Source organism: Protopterus annectens, chromosome 14.part0, assembly GCF_019279795.1.
Source record: "Protopterus annectens isolate FY-2018-M chromosome 14.part0, PAN1.0, whole genome shotgun sequence".
In the NCBI taxonomy this organism is placed as follows: Eukaryota; Metazoa; Chordata; order Ceratodontiformes; family Protopteridae; genus Protopterus; species Protopterus annectens.
Window position 1 is genome coordinate 556877223 of NC_056748.1, and position 21026 is coordinate 556898248.

At 36.8% G+C, this 21026-nt stretch overlaps 1 pseudogene; it reads left to right on the top strand.

The window, feature by feature from the left end:
* Nucleotides 1-21026, top strand: part of LOC122789099 — a 146850-nt pseudogene that overhangs the window by 35763 nt on the left and 90061 nt on the right.

Genomic DNA, 21026 nt, shown 5'->3' on the forward strand with positions numbered 1-21026 from the left:
CTTTAATCCTTCCATTTCAAATGTCAGGATACACATCCTCTCATAAGCAGGTAGCTGCTCTTCTGTGACTCTTGGTTTTAGTAACATGACCTTCCAGTCTTGCTAGCATATTCTTCTGGGCTGATACACTTTGTTCAATTGCTCTAAAGTTTATCCATCATTTAGAACTCTTGCATTATGCTTAGAAGATGGCATACATACCTGAAAGGAAAATGCAACAGAAGATCCTGATATGAGAAAGTAGGCTTTAAATCTGTCAATATGTTGTTGAATTGAAGACTTAAAGTCAAATGGCAGTTAAAAACACCATAAGCAAAGAATGTCAACCACTGTAGAGAAATGCCAGAAATCCATTTCCTATGCAGTCCTCTTCTCTGAATATAGACACTGTATACAAATTATATGAAAAAAACTCATGCTTTTAAGATTTATGTACTACACACATAGTAAATGTACAGTCATTATTTATGAAGTTACTGTAAACGAGGTATCATTTATTGTTTCTGCATTCCAAAGAAGTCATTTTAGCACATAAACATACTTGTATTTTTTAACAGATCGTGAAAATCAGTCAATCCTAATCACGTAAGTTTTTTTGCTTACAAACTACATTCTTCACGTTTGTACAACCTGCTATGTAAAAAGTAATTAATTGCGTGTATTTATTGCCTGTAGTGGAGAATCTGGTGCTGGGAAAACTGTCAACACGAAACGTGTCATCCAGTATTTTGCAACAATTGCAGCCCTGGGTGAAAAAAAGAAAGAGACTGAGAGTAAGGTAAGTGCATTAAGCCATGTGCTTTAAGTACCTTACTGAGCTTTTGTTAGATTATTTTGTTCATATATCTAGCTTGTTTGTTTGGAAAAAAAAAAGCTTTTTTGTATTTTATTGAAAAAGTTAGTCAGTAAGAACTATTACCAAATTGTAACCTTGAAGGGAAGTGTGTGTGTGTAATGGCATGTATGGATCTTACCAAATAATATAGTAGGAATGAATGGAAAAGCATAAGTCAGCATTGCACCACTGAGATTATGAAGCTAAATACACTACATGTGCAAAAATTGATAGCAGTAGTTAATTGTACTAGTATATATGCAAGCAAGCTTTAATTAACCTTGTCTACCAGTATAATACAGATCATATAACATCATATCACTTGGAATAAAATACCGGTAAGTATCATTATGAATAACTCAGGATAAGTTATAAGCAGTTCTGTGTATATGTGTCTATACGTCCTTCATCTTCTATTGGTATAGTTGTAGAGACCAGCACTCAGAATGAAGCATACATTGATGTTAACTTTTATATTATACAGGGAACACTGGAAGATCAAATCATCCAGGCTAATCCATTGCTGGAAGCATTTGGCAATGCCAAGACCATTAGGAATGACAACTCATCTCGCTTTGTAAGTTCATGACTTAAGGAACAGAAACAACTGTTGGCACAGTATTTACTAATGACTAACATTCATAGCTGATACTCTTTAAAATACTGTATAAGCAGAGCTAATGGTGAACTCAACAAAAATAATAATAATAATAATACTGATTTTATATTCCCATCCTGATAATTATTCAGATGCCCTCAAAACTAAGAATTGCAAAGGAGCAGCCATTCATTTTATTTCATGCCCTTGGATGGATGGATGGATGGATGGATGGATGGATGGATGGAATCTCTTTTAGATGTGATAGCATAAACTAGAGATATAGTATTTTGTAGACATGCACATATATCAGAGGGATATATCTGTTAAATCCAAGGCAGAAGGCCGTGAGCAGCTTATTAGGTAAACCAATTAAAACCAAAACAAATAAATTACATGAATATGTTTTATTTGTTTTGGTTTTAATTGGCTTACCAAATAAAATAGTTGCTGCTCGTGACTTTCTGCCTTGGATTTGTCTTGGTTTTGGAGCCTTTTGGATTTTTGTTTTACCATATTAAGGAATTTAACTAGCAGAGGAAGACCTTTAATCTGCATCTCAAGAGATCTTCTAGCAAACAATCTGGAAATACAAATACATTGCTAGCTGTGTGTGTGGGGGTATATACATTCTTAAGATATGTGGCAATTATTTGTAGAAGATATCTTGTGTGGATATACTTTATGAAAATAGATCTAAGAAAATCCTGTTAGGGATGTCAGGCTGAGTTTATAAAGATTACCTCAAGATGGACAATATAATATTTTGGAAGTCAAAGCAGCCTTACCCTGTTGCTTTTACATGGATATGTGCCCACTGCAGTGGGCAGTCTCTGCAGCTGTGCTACATGCTAATGAGGCAGTTTGGGGATATGAATTTGCTAAACAGCCATATGCTGTCCCACAGAACTGCCTACAGTAAGGCATTTATGCAGCCATTAATTCAGAGAATTGCTCGGCAGTGTAGATTACCATGGCCGCTCACAGTTCCTGACAATATTGAATATAGTCAAATGCCCACGTTCATCCACTGTGGTAGAGAGAAGTGCTGGGATGTTTACTTGTTAGGTAATATTGGGGGTGTGGAAATGATTGTATGGGAGAGGCTGTATGTGTGAGTGTATGTGTGTGAGAGTGTGTGTCTGCCTGCAAGGTAGTGGTATGGGAGTTGCTGAGGGGGTAAGTTAGGTTAGCGTGTGTGTGTATGTGTGTGTGTGTGTGTGTGTGTGTGTGTGTGTGTGTGTGTGTGTGTGTGTGTGTGCGTGTGTGTGAATGTGCATATGTGTGGGGGTCAGTTGGGGTGGTTGTAATACTTTCCCACACCCCTAGGCTAACAAGCAGAGCCTGCAACATTGAGTGAGGTAAACCAACAGGCACTAGGGATAACTCTTTAAACGTCTGCCTGGGTGGTGTCTAAACAGAATAGGGATTGGGGGATGGGGTGAATTACTAGCCCCCAGGGATACCTCTTTAAACTTGTGCATGAGTGGCATTTAAACAGAACAGGGATTAGGGGTGGGAGGAATCAGTAGCCACCAGAGATACCTCTTGAAACTGTATCTGAGCAGCACTTCAACAGAATGGGGATTTGGGGCTGGGGAGAACCACTAGCCAGCAGGAATACCTCTTCAAACTCCTGTCTGAGCAGTACTTATACAGAACAGACACTGGAGAAAGGAGTGAACCACTAGCCTTCAGGAATAAGTCTTAATCTCAATGACTTAATTGCACGCAGGGTTGAGAGGGGAAACACTAGACACCAGGGATTACTCTGTATAATATTCCTGAAAGGCATTTAAACACAACGTGAGTTGGGGGAACAGGAGACCCAAGGATATTCTGTATGGTGTGCTTTATGGGCACAAATTAAGCAAAATAGCATGGTGTGGGGAACAACTAGATACCAGTGATAAGTAGTGTGCCTTGAAAGGCACTAAAAGGGATTCCAACCCTGTAACCTCCCACCTGTAGGCTTCTCCATTACCACTAGACACCAGGGATAGAATAACTAAAAAAAAATTAAGGACAATAAGTGGGAAGAGACTTAAACACTGTGCTCTTGAGACATAAAATTCCAGATTTAACCTGTTGTGCCAACTGATAAGTTAGGACACTAATGTTTTTATTAACATATATTGAGGATCTCAGGCATTTTGCAATGCAGTGTGTGTGTGTGTGTGTGTGTGTGTGTGTGTGTGTGTGTGTGTGTGTGTGTGTGAAAGTTCTACCAAAATCTGGCTGCAACTGTTAACTGCCTTAGAAATGCACTGACCTGTTGTAGTGGTAGTTGATGGTGATTCAGAGACATTTAAATTAGCTGATAATGTGGTCTTTCTTCATTGGGCTGTTAGGTGTCCAAATCAGAAATCTATGCATTGCAGAAACAAGGTCTTTCTATCAAGGTCCTTAAAATGAGCACAAAGGTTCTTTATGAATTCTTGAGGATTTGTTCAGTGAAACGCTGGTAAAAGAAATGTCTCTGCATAAGCCTTAAGCATCCTCAAAAATATGTCAAGTTCATGGTTACCACACCTGAATTTAAACAGAATATTTGGTTAAGGAATGTAGGAGTGGGGTGCAATTTCCCCATTGAATTTAATTTTTTATATGTTATTATACTGTGAAAATGAAATTTCCAGCTGATTTATACTAAGGGAAGTAAGGGAAAAGAAGTTATGCTCATTGTAATCACCTTTATGTAGTGGCTAGTTGGTCAGTTGTATTAGTGCACTACAATGGTTAACAAAATAAAATAAAATAAATAAAAAACTCACCAGAAACTATTTAAGATATGTTTTAGGGTTAAATATATGAAATAACACAACTACAAATAAGGCAACACTTAGATTAGAAAAGCAATACATATATATATGGGAATAGCTTAATTATAATTAGTGAATATATGAAGATACAACTTAAACCACAATGTAGGCAGTGTCTAATAAATTTATTTATTTTATTTATTTATTTTACGTTTGTTTACCTGGAAAGTCAAACTGGGCACAGGTCCATTTTCAGTGGAGGCCCAAGGAGAAAAGCTCCACAATACAATACAGTACATGAGAGAAGAGAAAAAAATAGAGCATACTTATAGCAAACAAACAGAATGTGTTAGAGATTAACAATTCTTATAGTAGACAATCATTGTGGTACATAATAACTTAAAACAGCATTTGTATTATTTTTACAGATATAAGTTTTGTCAAGTAAATATCAACAGGTTCACAAGCTTTCGGGGGAACTGTTTATACTTAGCTATACACAAAAACATTCTCTTAGTTTGGGTTAGCCTGGTGAGTGACATGAACATAGCCAGTCACTTAAATAGTGGGTTTTCAGGAGTTTTGGAAATGAATAAAGGATGTGGTAGAAGTTATTTGGCTTGGTAGTGTGTTCCAGGTTTTAGCAATGATGCTGGCAAAGAGGGATTTACCGGCATCATTTCTATGTTGGATGATAGTTATGAGGTTCTGGTTACTAGATCTTAAGGCTCTAGAGGGAATGTGGGGCTGAATTAAATGTTGAAGTACTGGGATTTTCTCAAGAAGGTGGTACAGTTTGGATTTTGACTGTAAAACAAAAAAAAAAAACTACAGAAAGGTAGTTGTATTAAAATTAATTTATTGAGGGTGATTTCTGTCTGTGCACGTTCAAAATTATGATTTTGAAGTCAAATTTTATTCATAGATTCAGCTTACAAGCCTAATAGAATTCTACAATAGAGCTATTAGTGGAATTTGTAGTCTAGTTAATTTTGAATTATAGTTTATTTCCTAGTTAGCAGTATTAATAGGCTATTTACAACATAATAATTTCTAGTTCATACTATTACAATTTAATCTCCTTAAGGGTAAATTTATTCGCATCCACTTTGGAGGAACAGGAAAGCTGGCATCTGCAGATATTGAAGCCTGTAAGTTGTAACATAAAACACCTTTTGTTATTATTTCTGTATTATTCCATTGAAAAGATTAGCAATATTCATTTGCAAATGTTTTTTCTTAGACCTTTTAGAAAAATCAAGAGTAACTTTCCAGCTGTCTGCTGAAAGAAGTTACCACATCTTCTATCAGATTACGAGTAATCAAAAGCCAGAGCTGATAGGTAAGTTCAAACCTATTAAAAGTCAATGCAGTGAGCAACTGTTTTTTGCCTAATTATTATTTTTCTATTGTTTTAATTTCTAATCTTGAAAAACAACTAGCCATTTACATCTATTTCATCTCAAAAACATTTTTTTCAGAGCTTCTTCTGATTACAACTAACCCCTATGACTTTCCATATGTCAGCCAGGGTGAGATTACAGTGCCCAGCATTGATGACAAAGAGGAATTGATGGCTACAGATGTAAGTTCAGTAGCTCTAACATATTTTGTCTGTTGTAGACAACAATGGCTTTTAAGAATTATGAAGCTCCAAATTCCATGTTGAATGATATTACAAATTATTGTCTAGATATTTAATGATCTAAGTGTTATGATTTGCTTTTACATGCAGAACAAATTGTATTGTATATGTCTGCAGTAGTGGGCAGTTAAAGCTGGTACCTTGGTAGGATATGCTGTGCTTGACTCTTACAGGTATGATTTCTCTGCTGTTCTGTTTGAGAAAGCAGCACAAGGCAGCATAGAACAGAAGGGTAGATGTATGCAAATTGTTTTACTGAGACAGATATATTTTTGTGCATGTTAAAAATTCTATGGTTTGCTGTTCCCATAATTACTAGATTCTGAGGGTATTAAGAGTCGAGATCCATTCATATGCACATAATCCATGCATTCTTTTACTTTGTGCAATTGTGTATATATATATATATATATATATATATATATATATATATATATATATATATATATATATATATAGGAAAAGAGCAACCATATGCTGTGAGAAGATGCCAACTGTTAAGTAGTAGCCTGTTCTGTTATCATTTCATGTTTTTGCATCTCTGAGATGTACCTTCACATATAAACCAAAATTCTGCTTTTTTTATACAAGGATTCACAACATTCTGGTTATATTGATACTCTCAGATATATATTTTCATGCTGTTTTATACTATATGAAAGCACGTGAGTTTTTATAATACTTTTTGAACCTGAAGCACATGTACATTCAAGAAGAAAAAAATGTTTTTGTAAGTGGACAGTTGCCCTTGCCTGTAATTGTGCAGCAGTAAATATTATGAGATTGTCAGATGTGGAAGGAAACCACTCCATACTGCAATACTTAAAGCAACATTAATGTAAGCACACCTGCCTGCATGCTATAGCACTTCAAACATGCATTTAACAAAAACCTTCTGCCGATGCTCTTGCCTAAGTTTGTCCAGTTTGGTGTCTCCATTAGTTTGGTGTGCCTATTATAATTATAGGTTTAATGGTTCATAGCTGATTACTAGGCAGTGACCCTGGGTAGCCTATTTAAGTCTTGCCATGCTTTCTATATGCATCTGACAGATTCTGATACCTCATGGTTATTTTAAGAGGTGTATGTAGGTCTGGGTATAGGTGGTCAAGCATTTACAAGCTGTATCTCTCTACTAGAGACATACTTGTCAGACTAGGGATAGCTTTCTGATTCTTGAGCCACTGTCCCAAATTATACTTGAATTGGATTAGGGAAGAACTCTGCTTCGCATGGACAGGAAGCATGTTCCAGAGAAGGGGTAGTCTCTGAGACACATACCTGTCCTTCCAACATGTCCTATTTATGTTGCAGACAAGATTTACGTCTCTAGTTTGGGTAATTCTGATCTTATTTGTTTTGTGAATGGGCAAAAGGTCCATCAGACTGGGATTAGAGGATGCTTTTTAGGCAAGGCATAGATCACCTTTCAGCAGTCTGGAGGAGACTGAGAACAGGGAAAGGGCTTTGAAGGAGTTCATGTTGGACACATTATTTTACACTCAGTATTCTTGTGAGGAACCTCTATGAACATTCCAGTGTTTACATATGCCCTGTCAGGTACTTACTGAAGAGGGCATTGTACTCAATAATGGGTATAAAGAGGGTCAAGTCCTGAGGAGTAATGACATCCATCGACCTAGGTGCCATATCCTTGATTATAAGTTGTGCAACATAGAATGAGTTCTTTACTGTTATAGACACATGATGCCTTTGAGAAATCATTCAGGACCTGTTCTCTAATTATAGTTGGGGGAGTTATGTTTGAGGGGCTTTCCCCTGAGGGCCATCTTGGGAAAAGGGGGGTAAAATGGAGCTAAATTTGTCAGCTAGTAGACTTGCTATATTTTCTGGCTCGGTAGAGGTGGTTACATTTAAAGTTAATTTGACACAATGTTGTATATTACCTTTGAGGTTGTGGACGTAGCTAAGAACACCTTGGGGGATGCATAACAAATTTATATACAAACTTTTGGAATGCCCAGCCCTCACCCCCCTTCTAACTCTCTATCAACCAAACCGGCATCTCAGATCTGAAAATCAATCTCTCATCCAAGTAAATAGACTAAAACTCCCTGTAGGTCATTGTCTCTACTCTTTCACTGTAGCCAAACTGTAGATGACCACTAGGTCAGCTTCTAGGGGTGTATTATCAGTGTGGTATTTTCCAGGGGTAGCTGTCTTCCCAAAGGATACTATTATGCATTTCTTGGTATTGAGTTTTAAACTGTTGCTCTTAGTTATTAGTTTGTGTCAGGCCTTCTTGGAGGGTATTAGTGCCTATGGGGGATTCTATAACTGCACCTAGTTTGCACTTGTCTGCAAATTTTCTCAGCCAGAGCCCCTTGACATTAGCCTTGACTTCAGAAGAGCAGTCTCAGCACCAAGCCTTGAGGGACTCTACTAGTGACTGGCCTCTTTGTGAAGGTAGACTCCCTATCCTGACTTCTTGCATCCTTTCTGTGATCCAACTTGTTATCCAGTGGATGAAATAAAAGTTTATACCTAATTTCATGAGTTTGTCTACAATACCTGATTGGGGTATTGTGTTGAATGCTTTGCTTTATCAGGTGGACAAGGTATGACTTGCCCTTGATGAAAGTAAACTGGGTGAAATCCAGTGTCTGAAGGTTTCTTATGTCGTTGTCTATCATTTCCGTCATAGTTCTTTCCATGGGTTTGAATCTGAGACTAGTCAAACGTATGGGTTTGTAGTTCCCTAGGTCCATAGATGGCTCACCCCTCCGTTCTCTTGGCATGAAGCCTGTCTTAAGGCTACAGTTAAAGAGTGATTTTATTAGTCCTGAGAGGTCATGTTTTATGCTATTAAGGAGGCATCCTAGGATATTATTGGGACCTACAGATGCAGTGTTCTTTGCCTTTGAGAAATCATTCAGGACCTGTTCTGTACTTATACTGGGGGAGTTATGTTTGAAGGTCTTTCCTGAGGGCCATCTTGGGAAAAGGGGGGTAAAATGGAGCTAAATTTGTCAGCTAGTAGACTTGCTATATTTTCTGGCTCGGTAGAGGTGGTTACATTTAAAGTTAATTTGACACAATGTTGTATACTACCTTTGAGGTTGTGGACGTAGCTAAGAACACCTTGCAATTGCCCTCTGTCTGGAGTCTAATTTTACCTCAAATTTGGTTTTGGTATACTTGTTTAGCTCCCTTAGTTGCTTTTTAGACTAATGAGAGTGAGAGAGTTTTTATCTTGCTGGGCATCGCACTTCCTGTTTGTCATGTTTTTCTTCTTTTTGTTATGCATCCCCCATCTCTAAAATAATGGAAAATGCATTAATACTCAACTTATGAACTTTCTACTCCAAATCCAACTGCTAGTCACCACTCAGTATGGCTTTTGACCTGGTCACAGCACTATAACTGCTCTTCTATCCTTTTTGAACACTGTCAACCTCAATCATAATGATGGTAAACTTGTCTCTACACAATTCTCCAGTCTCTCAAAGGCCTTTGACACTATCTCCCATTCTCTCTTCCTTTCTAAGCTCTCACAACTAGGCATGTCCATTTCCAATCTTGACTGGTTTACAAACTATCTCACAAACAGACAACACTCTACCAAATGGCTAAACTCCCTCTCATCTTTTCTTGCTACTGTCACTGGAGTTTCCCAAGGATCTGTCTTGTGATCCATTTTTTCTGTCTTTCCATTAACAATTTTCATTCTACTGTCACTCATGGCTCTGTAGTACAATATGCATAATTCCAATATTATCTGCTCCGGAACCTCAGAAACAGAACTTCTGAGCCTAATCCAGAATGCTTTCTCCACTATGGAAAATTGGATGACCAATAACCACCTTGCCCTTACCCCAACAAAACCAAACTCCTGATCTTTACACCCAAAAAACCCACCACTCTTAACAAATCAAACGTATCTACTCCTCTAACAAAACCCCCATAGAGGTAGTCTCCCATACCAAGTCACTTATTGTTACTGTAGATGATAACTTAACTTTCAACCAACACATCCATAATAATATTAAAAAAACACACCAAAAACTTGGTACCCTTTACAGACATGAACACTTTTTAAACTACTCAACTAGAAAAATACTTGCCTGAACATTTCTCCTACCCTCTCCTCTAAGGTGCCCCCATTCTTACAAACATCCAGTCCTGCTTAAAAAGTAGGATGCATACCTGTTACAACAAAATTGCTACGTTTGTCACCTCTGCAAAATATTCTTCCTATCACTAGCACTTTTTACAATCCTTGAACTGGCTTGAACTACCACAACACTTTACATATATACAACTATCTACAGCACACAAATTTATATACAAACTTTTGGAATGCCCAGCCCTCACCCCCCTTCTAACTCTCTATCAACCAAACCGGCATCTCAGATCTGAAAATCAATCTCTCATCCAAGTAAATAGACTAAAACTCCCTGTAGGTCATTGTCTCTACTCTTTCACTGTAGCCAAACTGTGGAATGCTCTTCCATCTCATCTTCAAACCATTAATAGTTCCCCTTTATTCAAAAAGTCTTTACATCAATATCTCTCTTCTCAATGACTCTGCCCATGTACCATCTCCAACTCCTCAATAACCTCAAACCCAATACTCCTCTTTGTCTCCCGTCTTAATATGTCAGCCTTGGAAATCTAGCTATACCATATTTTGTCTCAATTGGCATATGAAAATTATTGTAGTTACCTAGTCTTGCTTATGTATACCATATAAGGTACTCTGAATAATCCATCTGTTTAAAATGCATTATATTATTGTATATGTCTATGGCTTATCTGTATTCTCTGTTAACTCCTTATATACTAATACCCTGTCAAAAATCAAAGCTTATTTCTTAACTACTAGCCATCTAATTGTACAATGTTCCAAGTTATTCTCCTGTTTGATACACTTTTTGTAACTTAGCTATATTTTAGATATGCTTGCTTAATATATTTCTATTATCTTGTGTTCTGTTATGGAGCTTTTCTCCCCGGGCCTTCACTGAAAATGGGCTAATTTCAGCCCAGTGTTCTTTTCCAGTCAACAAAAGCAAATAAAATAAAAATAAAATAATACTATGTATAAACAATTCAGATCCTGTATCCCAACTCAAAAGAAACATTTCGATACTTACAGCCATTTGCTCACCTAATATTTCTGATGGAGTAATCTGTAGGCATTTTTTTAAAATCTGCCAAACTCATTATATTCCCAAAACATATATTGCAAGGTAACTCTTCTCCATTTTTTTTAAGTCTGCTTGGGGTATAAAATACCTTTGCAAATCTTTCTAAGCAAAGATCCTAAACCTTCTGGACTTGGTTGCATATTTGGGAGCAATACATATGCTCTCCCATTGTTTTCTTGTAAATTGCTCTCCCAGTCTCTCTCCCAATCTTTCCTAACCTCTTCTGATTGATTCTTATAGTTATCATGCAATATTTATATGCCCTATGAATTATCCCTATATTTTTAAATTTTTTAACACATTCTTCTGTTCTAGATTCAACTAATATCTCTACCAGAGCAGGTCTTTCACTTAAAATCCCCCTATCCCTTTCTCTTTGCCTGTATTCTGAGATCAAGAACTGGTAGGGAGGCAGTCTCTAGCCTGCAGTCCAAATGGCTTTTTGGCCTCATCCCACTCTGTTACCTTTCCTGCTTGAGTTACTTGCTGCCAGTATCTCAGTTTCTTTGCCATGTTTCTCCAGTAAATTCCAGCCCCCTCTTGTCTATTTTCTGTACCCCTACACACAGTCGTCCCTATTAGCAAAATCTCCTTTCTCCATTCTCATATTAGTTTTTGAATACTTTCTGCTATTTTCTAAGTAAAATATTCTGTATGGTTTTTGTTATTCTCCTTAAGGATCTGCATCCAAAATCCCACTCTGTCTCTCTATTTCTTGAACTTCCCCCTTGCTTTATCATCATCCCTTTCCACTTTGAATTATAACCTTCTGCTTGTGTTGTGTATATGAGCCCTAATCATGTAGCTCTAAAATATGTATTCAAATCAGGTAAAACTAAACCACCTAGTTATATTGGTAGGATCAAATTGTCCCAGTTAACTCTTGCCTTCTTTCCCTCCCAGATAAATTATTTATTAGTTATTGTCCACAACTTCTCCTCAGGTTGATAAAAGTATGCCTGATCTATATGCAAGACTAAAGAGACTAAAACATTATCAATGCTTTCATCTTACTATCCATATCTGTAAATAAGAGTTTCCAGTTTCTCACATTTTTGTATTATATTTTGTTTTGTCTTTTCTCACATATCCTTATCTGCTGTAACAGAAGCCTTTTTAATCCATACTCCTAAATATTTCATCTTATCATGTCCCTGTAAATATGGATATTGCTGAACCAATTTGTGTGTGGGTGCATAATTTATGGTTGTAGCCTTTGTTTTATCTTCATTAATTCTATATCCTAAAAAGACTTGAAACTGTCAAAGAATATTCCACAAGACAATCTGGATTTATCAGGTATAAGTTAATGTCATCCGAAAATAAAGTACATTTTCTTGATTACCATACCAACTATGTCCTTGTATTTCTGAGCTACTTATTTTCTTGTCAATGACGCTAAATATTATGCATATAATAAAGGGGAAAGAGGACACCCCTGCCTGGTTCCTCTGTTCATACACAGCTTATCTGAGAGGAAATGTCCTATATTAATTCTTGCCTCTGATGTTTCATATATCCTTATAATTAACCTTCTCATTGAATCATGGGACTCAAATACTTCCAATCCCCTACTAATACAATCCCAACTTACTCTGTCAAATAATTTCTCTGTATCAAGACCCAACAACAACAGAGTTATTTTCTTATATTCTGCTTCCCTTTGGATCGTCATTTTTCTATTAATGCTGTGAAATGTTTATCCCCCTTCCATAAAAAACACTCTGAAGAATATCCATTAATTTTGGCTACACCTTCACCATTCTTTTATCTATTATAGACAAACACACTTTATAATCATGGTTTAAAATTAAAATGGGTGTATATGAAGCTGGGTCTGAAGGTTATTTGCCATCTTTAGTTAACACAGCCACCACAGCTTTCTTCCAAGATGTTGGTGCTTCCCCTCCTTTTAAAATAATATTAAACAAAATCTCCCAGATCTTTATCACTCCTAATTTCCAAACATCCACAGGAATATCATCTGTTCCTGGAGAGTTTCATGAAGATTGATTATACAGCAGTGTTTTTATCTCATCACCTCCTTAACTATTAGATGTTGAGCCATGACTACCTATAACCTTGGCATAATTAAGTCTTCCATAAATATTTCCATTTCTACTCTTTCTTGATTTCCATATTTCTCTACTTTATACGAATTTCCATAAAATTTCTGGAATATCTCTAAAACCTCTACAGCATCTCTGGTTATTTTTCTTGTTATAAGTTCCCTATATTTGGCGACAATCCTTTTAACATTCTGTTGCTTTAGTCATTGTGTTAAAAGTTTTTGTGGTCTTTAGTTGTTGTCAAAAATAGTAGCTTAACTGCAATTTTTTAAACTTATCGTGGGTAAATCCAGCATTACCCACACCCAGCTTTGGGTTATTGCTATATGAGAACACTGAATGATATAGAATAAAATAACCCAACTATTAGTACTTCTACCTATTACCTACAATTCATAAAAATACCAGTGCCCCACTTGGTAGGCCCATTGTGTCAGGCATTTATACTTTAACTGAATCATTATCAGAGTTTTTTGACATTTAATTACTAACTCAAGTCTAAGCTTGACTGCCATACACTACACAGTTTTTGCAAGATATGGAACAAGTACAGTTTGAGAAAGAATGGTATATTTGCACTCTTGATTTGATATCCATTGATACTTCTGTATGTCATTGGGGGGTAGATGCCTTAGAATACGTATTGGCTAAATCTTAAACATATGTATCCATCTGGACTTAGCGCATTTTTTTTCATATTCCAGAGCATATGTTAACAAAAATGTATTTTATTACAGCAATAACTGCTTTTTACAGATCAGTCGTATTGCAATGAGGACTTCATTTATGGGTTACATGGAACTCTCTCTCATTTATGATTCAGTACATAGTTTGTACTTGGAGTCTATGGACATGAGGTGTAGGTTCCTGAATGATTGCTAGTTAGTCTGAAAATGAGATAGAGAAGAACTAAATGATTTTGTAAGATATATGACTACAAATAAATTGAGAATAGAGTTTTCTATGGTGATAGAGAGGCCTCATAACTCCAGTTTGGATATTACCATTGCTAAAAAACAGAATGCTACTGTCAGTATAAAAATTTATACAGAAAGCCATTTAGTAAAAATGTCCTATTGAATGCTACCAGCTGTCACCCCAAGACACATGATCCATAATATACTCAAGTTTCAGTTTATGAGACTGAAAAGGTTATGTTCTGCGGAACAGGAATATCATGACTTGTCACTGGAATTAACAAGCAGGTTTGCAGGTAGGTGTGCAAATTATGGGAAGTAATAGTGAGTAAAGTTGAGGTAAATATGATAAACAATTTAGAACTGTTAGAATGCAAGACAAGAACCACCCTAAGTATTGTTTGATTACAGCTTCTGGAACAAATGTAAACTGAATCAGAGAAGTAATGAACAATAATTGTCATATTTTAACAACTGACAACTTCCTCTCTGAGAAGATTCCAAATATATGTAACTTGACATTTAGGAAGGCAAAGAGATTAGTAACTATTTTTGAGAATTTAACCAGTCACGTCCACAGGAAATCATACGGGTTTAAGTTACGTGGATGTTGTTCATTCTGTAAAGTGATCATTAAGAGTAAAGAGTTCACTTCAGCAAATTCATCTAGTATATATAGAATAAATATGTTTGTTAACTGTAGAAGTGAAGGAATAATATATTAGTGCTATGTTCATTTTCTGCCTTCTATATAGAGAAAACCGAATGCAAATTTAAACATAGGGGTTCCGAACACCTCAGTAAAATATGGAGATGTAAAGAGACAAATGCACTATACTGGCATGTCAGCCATCATAAAACTGCATAAATATGTTTTAGAGATTGACAGTATTATTAAATAAACAGAAAGGTTGGAAACCACAGCTGATAACTGCAGAACAGAAATGGATTTTTAACTTAGGTGCCCTGATTAAATCTGGTTTAAATGATTGTTTATAAAGCCAAAATATACTTTTTTCAGTATCTACTAGATGTCAATATGTTTTATCATTTTTTTCAAAGCTAAGCTGCATTAATGTGTGCACATATTTTCAGAGGGAATTTTTTTTAAATTGATACATTTCAAAAATTAATATTATATAACTAACTTAGTTTCATGGCTAAATAAACTGTTTTATGATTATTGACAATTAAAAGTCTGACTTTAAATCAATTTAAATCATTGATTCTTATTGACCTAATTAGGGAATGATGTTTTGGTGAGGTCAAAGGAAGTTTATATAAGACAGCAAATGCATTGTGAAGGATGTTACTCATGAAGATGCATTTAAGGTATTGAAACTGGTTTAACATGAATGCTAAGTTTCAGAGGTGCAATACAGTTTTTCTGGATTATTCTTTGCTGTATGTATTCCTTTGCTGTTCCTGGACATTTAACAGTTAACATGCAATAAATTCTCATTCTTTTTAACATTCTATTACTGTTACTAGATCATGTGTGTTTATGAATGACAAACTGTCTTTTTGCCGTGGTAGTAATGTGTAGTTGGATCACCCTTTAACCCTTTAAGGACCTGTAACGTATTTTTCCATTTGTACAGAGTGCAATCGACATCCTTGGCTTCACAGCAGAGGAAAAGGCTAGCATCTACAAATTGACAGGTGCAGTAATGCATTTTGGGAACCTGAAATTTAAGCAGAAGCCACGGGAAGAGCAAGCTGAACCAGATGGGACAGAAGGTAATGTAATCATAATGGAATAATTAACTGCTAATTGTGACATGTATACAGAGAACATGTCGTGCTGACCTTTGACTTATTTTATTTATACTGCAGACAAGCTTGTTTTTCATTAAATATTTATGATGCACCAACATGATCACAAAGCATAAAGCACCATGATACATTCGCTCTACTGCAGGTCCCTAAATGTTTGCACTTTATTCCATTATCTGTAAAGAAACTATCATATAAATTGTCTATACCATTTCATCATTTCCATTTTTGCTATGTAAAACATATCAATGGATTAATTGTCCATTTTGAATAATCATATATTGTTTATTTAACCCTCAGTTGCACTAAATTAAAATGTAATTCCTCAGGAGGGTATAAGTACAAAATGAAGGCACTCCCAAGATCACAAAAAACACAACAACTTTTTTTTTTTACATGGAGGAAACTCCCCGTCACACCAGTGTGGGGGTAAGACCCCATTCTTTATATCTGCTAACTCACCTTCTTCCTCTATTCTGAATCCAGCAAAATGTACTCAGGCTGCGATGTTGTGTGCATTGGTACACTGAAATATAAACAACAAACAAGCTTCCTGCTATGACATGTCAGTATGATGCCAATGAAATCATACCTATCAGTACAGTAGCACCGCCCATGTACTAATCAACTCCACACATCATGCAGATAAAACAAAGAAATATCACTAAATTATCAAATGTTTACAATATAATCTTCTGTTTACAGGTATAGTGAATCTGATTGGATTAAATATGCACATGCCTCATCTGCTGTCTATGTGCTAATGTTGCAGTTGGAGTATATCCAGTCACTATAAACTAATCCTGAATGCTCTACTGATGTGTGAGATATGTGCTGTACATGCTGTGTTCTGTAGATGTGTCTGAGCTTAATATGCTAATAGTGTATGTAACGTGGTATCATCTGTTAAGTTATATAATCCTGAGTGCAGTGTAGTATTAGGGAGGTGCTACACCCTAGAGTGTGCCATCCTTCAGATGAGATGTTAAATCAAGGTCCCATCTGGTTGAGCTTGTCGTAACTCAGGTGAATGTAAAAGATTCCACAGCACCTAATGAAAAGTGTTTTGATGCTCCAGCCAAACTTACTCTAGTAATAGATAAAAAAAACCTTGGGTTTCTCCTGAAGACAGGCCACTATCCTATAGGGACTAACATGATAAACAAAGGATAAATAAATATGTAATGTGGAACTTTTGTTTACGAAGCCACTGTGAAAAGGTGCTTTGCTCAGTCAGACATTCCCAGTTAACAAAGTCAAAACAAATACATACATACATACATACATACATACATAGACACATGCACACATACACACAGCAATGTAAAAACAAATAAATACATACATAGACACATGCACACATACACACACCAAAGTCAAAACAAATAAATACATACATACATACATACATACATACATACATACATAGGCACATGCACACATACACACAGCAACGTAAAAACAAATACATATATACATAGGCACTTGCACACATACACACAGCAATGTAAAAACAAATAAATGCATACATAGACACATGCACACAAGCACAAATCACAGCAGGAAACAACAACAAAGCATACAATTATTATAGTTTAAATTCAGCAATTTGTGCTGTTAAACATCTCATGACTGACCACGAGAAGATAAGAATAAGAATTTTAAAATTTATGAAACCTTTTGTTGTTAGGAGGTATCTTAATGTTTTCTGATTGGACAGCATACTATAATGCATATGAGATCAACAGTAGAGCAAACAAGCCGTTAAATACAGCAAGAACGGCACTTTAGGGTCTTTACACCCAGCTGATGTCCATAACTATTAAGGTGTCTGCAAAATAGCCCAACAAACATCCAAAACAAAGAGTAAAAGGATCACACAGACAAACCATTTCAATAAAAATGACAAGAAAAACATAGCTAAGCTAGAGTTTTTGCTTTGTGATACCTTAAACCTCCTGTAATAGAAGCACATGGGATATATGCAAATGACCCCTTAAGGACATTAAGTCTTGCTCCCTCAACTTGAATATGCTCCTGGATTCAGAAGGAATCCTTTACATTCATGTAAATTGCAATCACCACAAGCTACAGTTTACACAATTGTGTAAAATCCAATTTAGAGGCATGTTTGGCTGCATTGAAGAAGAATTCATTATTGACATGTCTCTGAATCAAGAGTAATAATCACCAGTCCTAAACTGCACTTTGTGTTGATAATTACCTGTGGTCACTCATGCATTGTGTTGGCACAGACACCCCCAATACACACACACACACACACACACACACAAACACACACACGCACACACACACAGACATCCCTGCATGTACATGGACAACGTATATGACACCTCCCTACACTTGATTATGCTCAAAGACTCAAGTACATACTCTCCCTTTCACTCCCCGCACTCCAAATACACAGGCCGTCATCACAGACCACTTATACCACTGCAGAGACACAAACACATACATACACACACACGCACACACGCACACACACACACACACACACACACATACACACACACATACACACACACACACACACACACACACACACACACACACACACACACACACACACACACACAGAGTAAAATCCCCCCACCCACTACTTTTCCCCTTCATCTTCCCTAAGCATGCTTATAACAAAGTCTCTTCAATTGCAGATAATGAGAAAACACTGCATTTTGGTTGTTAATTACCATGGTCAGGTGTGCTAATTTACACAGTCAAGTGATTCTCTGAATCTTTCTGCTGCATAATTGTCTTCTTGTCAGAATTTCTGGGTCAAACAGCATGGCTAATTAGCATTAGCCATTCTGCCAGAATTCCACTTTAGCATGTAGCACGGACTTGAAGTTGTCATTCTACTGACTGTATAAAATCAATGTGGTGGACCTGTCTCTGAACAAATAAAGCCATCACGTTAGCCCTTTCTGAATCTGGTCTTCTGTCATCTCAGCAACATCTACTAAGAATTAACCCTCACTTCAAACTATATCCAATAGCATCTACAGATTCATAATCATATTCCATCACAGAAAGCACAGTTGAACCACTCTTAAAAGTAAAGTGACTTTGTATAAAACAGAGGTCCAGACTTTTAATGTCCTCTCTTGTATTTAAACTGCTCAGTCTAGAAAACACTCCCTTCTTCACCAGCAAAATAACCAAAAGAACTTCTGTGTAGAATTCAGGAATATTACCTCTTTCTAACACTAACTTGCTCACTCCCCATAATAATCTCCACAGCACAGATCATGCCTTTTAACCACTATCTCCAAAGAATAAGGAATCCCAACCAACAAAAGTCTATTGAAACTACAAAATATCAGAAGACAGCTTTCCTCAGTTGTACTCGTAGCAATTGTATTAGGAATACAAAAAATGCTAACACTGTTAGTGGTTTGATGCGTTATGCAAAATGGGATAAACATCATCATCTTCTTTCGGCTGTTCCCGTTAGGGGTCGCCACAGCAGATCACCTGTTTCCATTTCTTCCTGTCCTCTGCATCTTGCTCTATCACACCAACCACCTGCATGTCCTCTCTCACCACATCCATAAACCTTATCTTAGGCCTTCCTCTTTTCCTGTTACCTGGTAGCTTCATCCTTAGCATCTTTTCCCCAATATACTCAGCATCGCTCCTCAGCACATGTCCAAACCAACGTAATCGTGCATCTCTGGCTTTGTCTCCAAACCTTCCAACCTGGGCTGACCATCTAATATACTTATTCCTAATCCTGTCCACGCTCATCACACCCAGTGCAAATCTTAACATCTTTAATTCTGCCACATCCAGCTCAAACTCCTGCCTTTTTGTCAATGCCACTGTCTCCAACCCATATAACATAGCTGGCCTCACTACCTTCTTGTAGACCTTTTCTTTTACTCTTACAGGTACTCGTCTGTCACAAATCACTCCTGACACTCTTCTCCACCCACTCCACCCTGCCTGTACTCTCTTCTTCACCTCTCTTCCACACTCACCATTACTCTGAACTATTGACCCCAAGTATTTAAACTCATCCACCTCTGCCACCTCTACTCCTTGCATCCTCACCATTCCTCTATCCTCCCTCTCATTTACACACATATATTTTGTCTTAGTCCTGCTGACCTTCATTCCTCTTCTCTCTAGAGCATATCTCCATCTCTCCAGGGTCTCCTCCACCTGTTCCCTACTCTCACTACAGATCATAATGTCATCTGCAAACATCATAGTCCATGGGGACTCCTGTCTGATCTCGTCTGTCAACCTGTCCATCACCATTGCAAATAAGAAAGGGCTCAGAGCTGATCCTTGATGTAACCCCACCTCCACCTTAAACACATCCGTCACTCCCACCGCAGACCTCACCGCTGTCACACTACCCTCGTACATATCCTGTACCACTCTTACATACTTTTCTGACACTCCTGACATCCTCATACAATACCACAACTCCTCTCTAGGCACACTGTCATATGTTTTGTTATTCTTAGTTTTTAAGTTATTGTTAATAAGTAGTTGACCAGTCTATCAATATTTTTCTATATGAATTAATGCAATTAAGAAATTATTTTGTATTAGTTTTGCTGGCAGTTAGGAATTTGTTGTATAGCTTTCAACCTTCCAACTTCAAAATGAGGAACACTACCTCTCATAAGGAACAAACGGGCAAAATGTGGAACACCTACTAACAGCTTAGTAAAAACTTCAACTAGGAAGCTCACAGGATGGTTAAAATGTGCTACCTTACAAATTTAAAAAGTTATTTTGATGACCTAATATGATTCAGTACTGTTTGTCATAAATTTCAATTAAAAATGTCTAAGTCTGAATGTGTGACAGACTCATTCAACGTGGAACTTCATGGAACATAGGCTTTTTCAGACCCCAAATGAGGAGCATTCCTCATAATAAGGTACACTTGAGAGGCATGATTTGTTGTCAATGGCTGTTTGAAAATGTTTTAGTAGCTTCTATGTTTGCTGTTATTCCCATGCTACTGAGATGTGTCCATGTTCTTTTTCAATATTTCATCATGTCTTTGTTTCAGCCTGCTGCATCAAAGAGAATATTTTCTTATAACCTTCTAACAGGTGAAACCAGAATGACTTTAAAAAATATGAATACCATACCATCCATGCTATTTTTGACTGCTGCTAGTTAGAAGAAATGGAAGAAGGTCATTATATATCACACACACACACACACACACACACACACACACACACACACACACACACACACACACAC